Genomic DNA, 6,424 nt, shown 5'->3' with positions numbered 1-6,424 from the left:
GTGAATGGCACCTGCTCCTCAGCAAGCCAATGAGAGCAAGGAGCAGCTGGCAGAGTCAGAAGAGGGAGTGCTGTTATAGCAAAGCCATGTTTGTCCCCACTAGAACCCACGTATTGTATCCGGCTCATTAGGGAAGTTCCAGCTCTTCCACCAACAGGACATGGGAGCAAGGACGGCAGCCCAGCAGTGGGGGGACACTCACTCATGATTTGACACTGCTCCAGGGAGGAGCTGGGGGTTCGGCATAAGCTGGCAACCATGGGTGGGGAAAGGATTCCAGGAGGGGACACTGGCGTGGATGACAATTGGAGCTGCTGTTATTTCGGGTCCCTCGCAACCCTGAGGCCTACATCCCATGGAGAAGGTACCTTGACCTCCTCACCTCATGTCCTCGAGCTTCCCCAGGGACAGAGTAGGGGAGCATCTCACAAGAATAGAAGAGCAAGCCGTCCTCTGTAGATACAACATTCACTAACCAGCTACTGTGTCCTGGGCACCCGGCTTACCGCAATGAGTGACCCACAGGACTTACCCTCAAGGAACTTGGAGACGCTGGATGGCCCGACTCTTGCAGTGATTACAACCCTGGGTTAAAAGTGTCTGATGAAGGGAGAGTGGGGGCAAGGCAGAAAGTGCCACACGAACTCAGAGACAAAAAAGTACCTAACACTTGCGGGGGGGGGGGGAGGGCAGTGAATGTGACTTTAAACTTGGGCCCTGAAGGAGGACAGGGGTCTGCCAGGTCGAGAGGAGGTGGGTCCTCCAGGCTGTGGGAATGGCCTGAGAGAAAGCAAGTCATCCTGGTAGGGCAGACTGAGTCGGGGACCAGCGACCAGGCAGCACATTGTGACCCAGCACAGAGTGTTAGGCGATAATGCTGGAGCGAGCTGGGGCCGACTGCAGCAGGAGAAGGCTTGGCAGGGTTCTCAATAGGGGGCTGATGGCAGTCTGATGACGACTGAGATTTACAGAGTGGCTAGGAGAAAGCAGAGCCTGCCTGGGGGGGTTCAGCCCTACGGTGCCAGCCTCAGTCTATGGCCCTGTGGACCCCAGGCAAGTGCTACTGCTCCTCTCGCAGCTTCCATGCCCTCTGGAGTGCCCTCTGGGGTACACACTGGGAGTTGGGATAGGTCGCTGAGGACTTGCGTTGCCATTCTGACCCTTCCCTAAGGGTGCAGCACACAAGTGCCTAAGCTCCCTCCTGCAGCTCCGCCCTGCTTCTCAGGCAGCCCCACCCTCATCTCCTCCTCCCCAGTTACTGCACTAGCTCCTCCCCAAGTTTTTCTCACAGTCCCCCCCTGCTCAACTCACAGCTCCACCCAGCTCCTCCTTTCATAGCTCAGTGCAAGCAGCTTCTCCCCAGATTCTTTCCACAGGGGGGCCCTGCTCCACCTGCAGCCCCACCCCAGATCCTCCTCCTGTGGCTCCGCCCTGCTCCACACCTGGCCCCCCACAGCCCTGCCCTCACATCCTCCTCCCACAGCCCCACCCCTCAACTTCTCCCCCAGGCACTGGGGGTTGGGATAGGTCGCTGAGGACTTGGGTTGCCATTCTGACCCTTCCCTTAGGGTGCAGCACAAAAGTGCCTAAGCTCTCTCCTGCTGCTCCGCCCCAGCTCCTCCACCCCCCACTCTGTACTACCTCCTTCAACACGTCTTTCCCCTTCCCCTAGCTCAACCCTCCTCTCTCTTTGCTTGTTCCTCCTCCAGCTCCACACCCACCCCCTTCTCCCCAGTTACTGCACTAGCTCCTCCCCAAGTTTTTCTCCCAGCCCTGTCCAGCTCACCTCGCAGCTCCGCCCAGCTCCTCCTTCTACAGCTCTTGTATGGTCAGCTCCTCCTCTAAATCTTTCCACAGACGTGCTCTGCTTCTGCAGCTCTGCTCCAGCTACTCCTTCCCCAGCTCTTTTTAGCAGCGCAGCTTACCTCGCAGCTCTGTCTGAGCTCCTCCTTGTACAGCTCCTGTACAGTCAGCTCCTGCCCCAAACCTTTCCACAGGGGGGCGCTGTTTCACCTGCAGCCCCGCCCCCAGTTCCTCCTCCTGCAGCCCCTCCCCCAGCTCCTCCGGCAGCTCCGCCCCAACTCCTCCCACCCAGTTACTGCACTAGCTCCTCCCCAAGTTCTCACAGCTCCCTCCTGCTCACCCCGCAGCCCAGCCCCTAGATCCTCCTCCCCTCAACTCTGTACTACCTCCTTCAACAGGCCTTTCCCCATCTCCTAGCTCCACCCTCCTCTCAGTTTGCCCATCCCTCCTCCAGCTCCCTCCTGCTCACCCTGCAGCCCCGCCCCAGATCCTCCTCCTGTGGCTCCGCCCCCAGCTCTTTCGTGCAGCCCCGCCCTGCTCCTCACCTGCCCCCCCACAGCCCCTCCCCTACCTTCTTCCCAAGTCCTTGTCCTGCTCCTCCCCCAGCACGTTCCCAGGCCCCGCCCTCAACTCCTCCCGAGCTTATTCATATGGCCCTAGTCCTGCTCTTCCTGCAGTTCCTTCTTCATCTCCTCCCCCAGCTCTTGTGCACAGCTCTGCCCCAGCTCCTCTCTCAGCTTTTCCCACAGCTCTGCACTGGCTTCCCCCACACTCTTTCTCACAAGCCTTCTTCTCCTGCACAGCTGCTCCCCCAGCTCGTTCCACTGACCTGCCCTGCTCCTCCCCCTGCGGCTCTCAGCTCTTCATCACAAGTCTCCCTGCTCCTGCAGCAGCTGCTCCTCCACCTTGGTCCAAAGGGAACTTCTCTTAGTTCAGGCCCCCCAAAGGCAGGCCCCACAGCATGGACCTGGATGAAGAGGGTGTTGGGAAAATATAAGAAAATGGTCAGGGCCCCTCAGATGTTCAGAATCTTGCTGAGCATTTGATATAAATATCCACGTGCACCCAGGTTATTTAATGTAATTGTGTATGGGCACCGAGGTGTCCTGGGTCATGGACTTAAGTTTAAAGGACTAACGGATCTGACACATGCTGCCCCCACCCCTCGGAATGCCCTGAGAGGCCACTACGGTGGCTGCTCCTAGCTATGAATAAAGCCTATTAATTTTTTACCCGTGGCTCCCAGAATTTTTCCTATTACCGGCTTGTGGACCTGCGTGTGAGGGGTTTAAGACCCAGTCTATACAACGGGCTTGAAGAGTAGTGAACCCTAAGCCCTAGCTTGACAGAGGGATATTTGGAAGTGATTCCAGGAAGTCCAGTGAAGAAGTAGGGTGGTGGGAGACGGGGACAGTGGTGACGATTGTGGGCAGCCGGGTTTGTTGCATTGGGGCCTGGGATGGGGGGTGAGTAGTTATCTACTGGCTGCTGGCTCTGCTGGCTAACCTTTGCTCTTGGGCCTTCAGACAGGCAGAGCACATCATTGTTCTGGGAACACCCTCAGGCACGGGCCACAGAAAGGATCTCACTTTGTCCCATCAGCGAACATGGCTGGCTAGCTGGTGTCTGCCACCAGTGGCCTGCCTGCAGGTTCCTAGGCTCGCCACGCACCCAGGAGCTGGGAGATGAACACCTCCCAGACACGCAAGAACACAGTCAGGACTCAGGACTCAGGCTCGAGGCTGGCATCGCAGAGGGCATTGTGAGCACCTTCAGAGCTGGATGGGGCAGAGACAGGCCTGCCCCGAGAGAGACACACGCATGAACCGAATGATCCACCGGCAGGGGGCTGTGGGGCTGGGAACTCATGCAGGGCTGGCCAGAGGCCGCCCTATCCTGTCCCCTCCTCCCTCCAGCGTCTCACAGCCTCCCTGTTTCTAACTGTGTGTACCAGCGAGTGCGCTGCTCCACACACACCGGCCCCACCTCGACACTTGGGTCATGAACTCACCGAGACCACAGTTTTTGCCCGCCCAGCTCTGTGGGACACGGGATTCGTGCCCCTCCCCCTCAAGACTACCCTGCGACAGTGTGAGGGGCGGTGTCATTTTTCTCTTCCAGCGTGCTCAGCTGTAAGACCATGGCCCACTTACTGAACTGATTTTCTGCCCTGCTGGCCGATTCATCATGTGGTCCTTAACACAGACAGGGGAGGAGGTGCCCACTGCCTGATCTAGCGAAACCAAGCCCTTAGTGAGGTGCACGAGTGTGTTTCCCATAAGACTGGCCCTGCTAGCTCTTCTTGGTCTCTAGTGCTGGCTGAATACAAGACCTTCATGGTACCACTAGCCAGCCTTGCTGTCTTATGCTTAGTGACCTTTCCTCCTTATCTCCCTTGTCCTTGGGCAGGGGAAGAAGCTGAGACAAGTAGAAGAGTGTTTCCTCCTCAGGCCACAAAGCAGGTACTCTCTGCAGCATCAGGCAGGAAGGGGACTCGGCTCCCTTCTTGCCTTTACAGTTACATCAGTTCTCGGGATTCCACCCACACAGTTCACGTCTGATTGTCGAGATTTCGTGGCATAACGAAAAAAGGGTTGGCTAAGACACTGAGAGGCAGAAACTAGGCAAACCTTCATTCTAGTCACATATCCCAGTAGAGGAAATGGAGATTGGCAGGCCCCGGGGGGGGCATTCCTCATCCCTCCTAAGTAATCCCAAACCAAGGATTAGGGGGAGCCTGTCACACATCAGCAGAAGATTAGGGTGAGCCTGTCACACATCAGCAGAATGATGATGCTCAGAGTCAACAAGTGTGAGGACATGGCACTGTTGGTTGATGGAGTGTACACGGGTGAGTCTCTGTGAAGTCCATTTGCTGGCATGTATCTGCATGAGAGATGTGCATGCCATGCAACACAGGCATCCTCTTGGACGTGTCATCAGAAAACAAGCATTAGGGGTAATATTTCTAGTGTCAGAAAATGGGAAGCAGCTTGTAACTCTCCATCGGTAGAGGAAAGGTTAGGTGAATTATGGGACACCCAACAGTGGGATGCCATACAGGCAGTGAAACATAAAGTCGAAGAAGATGTACAGACAGAAAGAATGTGCTTGATGTGCTCTTTGGTGGAAAGATCTCACCCTATCCTGTACATATGTTTGGGGAACAGCTTACACCTACATAGTAGTTTGCCAAGATGTCCGTAAAAATGTACCACAACCCGGGTGGCTTGAACAACAGGCATTTATTGTGTCTCAGTTCTGGAGGCTAGAACTCTGCAATCAAGGTGTCGGCAGGGTTCATTTCTGTGGGCTGCGAGAATCTGTTCTATCCCTGCCCCCTACCTTTTGGTGGTGGCTGGCAATCTTTGGCTTGTGGAAGCATCTCCCTGATCTCTGCCTTCGTCTTCTCATGATTTTCTCCCTGTGTGCGTGTCTGTCTCTAATTTCTCCCTTTTTATAAGGTCATTGGTAATAGGTCATACTGGGTGTGAGCCCACTGTCAGGACTTTTCTTTTACTTGATCCCCTATGTAAAGACCCAATCTTTATATATAAGGACACATTCTGAGGTGTTCAGAGGTAGTGCTTCAACACAAGAAGTTTGAAGGGACACCATGCAACTCAGAAGAACCTGCAAAGGCCCTGAGTAGGAAGAAACATGGCATATTCTGGGGAGGGAAGGATGGCCTGTGTGACTGCATGCTGGTCACTAAACGGGAGAGGAGAGCAGACGGCTGGGGCAGGGAGCCAGATCATAAGGGACCCCTGTGAGATGTGTGGATTTTGTTGTGGTTGGGGCGGGAATCTCTTGGAAAATTTGAGCACAGGAGTGACATAATCTGATTGCCCCTGTGCCAAGGCCACTATGACTGTAGTGTGGACACCAGGGTGCAGAGGGCAAGCGCTAAGGCAGGGGCCGGCCAGGGAACTGTGTGAGAAGGCAGCAGGACATGAAGGGCTTGCACAGGGATTGTGGCCTTGGAGACTGAGAAAGGGATCAGATTCAGGTTAGGATTTGGAGATGGTGCCGTGTGACATTGGCAGGTGTAGGAAAGAGAGGAAGGAAAGAGTGCTGCTGTGGGGAACTGTGTGTTCTCATGATGACCCCCTGAGTTGCAGAGCCAAAAGGACAGACTGCCAACTTCCTGATGAGGAAGTGGTGGCAGGCTGAGCACGGAAAAAGCTGAGGCTGCGGCCCAGCAAGTTTTTGAAAACTGCATGCTCTCATTTATGACTGCTGATTAAAATCTAGTTGGCTGACCACAAGAACTAAGCTGCGCTCGGGTGTGATGATTCTGAGAAGACTTCTGAACTACTTCTGTTTTTTTATTTTTTCTCCCCCTACTTCCCCTTTTTTACACTTCTATATAAGAAGCTTGTGTGAGACAATAAAACGAGGCTTGATCAGATCCTTGTCTTGCCTCCCTCCTTTGCGTCTCTTGTCCCACCCACTCCCCCTTCCAGGTTCCACGGACCGACTCCCAATTCCCGAGGAAAGGGACAGCCAGCTGTGAGTATACTGGATGAGAACAAACATTTCGTAATGGCTTGGAAGAGAGCTACCGTATTAATTCTCATTTGTTTAACCACTTAAAGGAAAATAGATGCATGATTTTTTC

General features: G+C 54.7%; 1 protein-coding gene across 1 annotated transcript in view; it reads right to left on the bottom strand.

The window, feature by feature from the left end:
* Window positions 1-1,983, bottom strand: part of LOC103603875 — a 53,913-nt gene extending 51,930 nt beyond the window's left edge. Inside the window, exon 1 of the transcript XR_551659.1 lies at window positions 1,787-1,983. The gene's annotated coding sequence lies outside the window, so the exon portion shown is untranslated. The remainder of the gene's footprint in view (window positions 1-1,786) is intronic.
* Window positions 1,984-6,424: the final 4,441 nt, after the last annotated feature.

Source organism: Galeopterus variegatus, unplaced genomic scaffold, assembly GCF_000696425.1.
Source record: "Galeopterus variegatus unplaced genomic scaffold, G_variegatus-3.0.2 Scaffold4843, whole genome shotgun sequence".
Lineage (NCBI taxonomy): Eukaryota > Metazoa > Chordata > Mammalia > Dermoptera > Cynocephalidae > Galeopterus > Galeopterus variegatus.
Note: the sequence above shows the minus strand (reverse complement) of the source record. Positions and strands in the feature narration are given on the sequence as shown.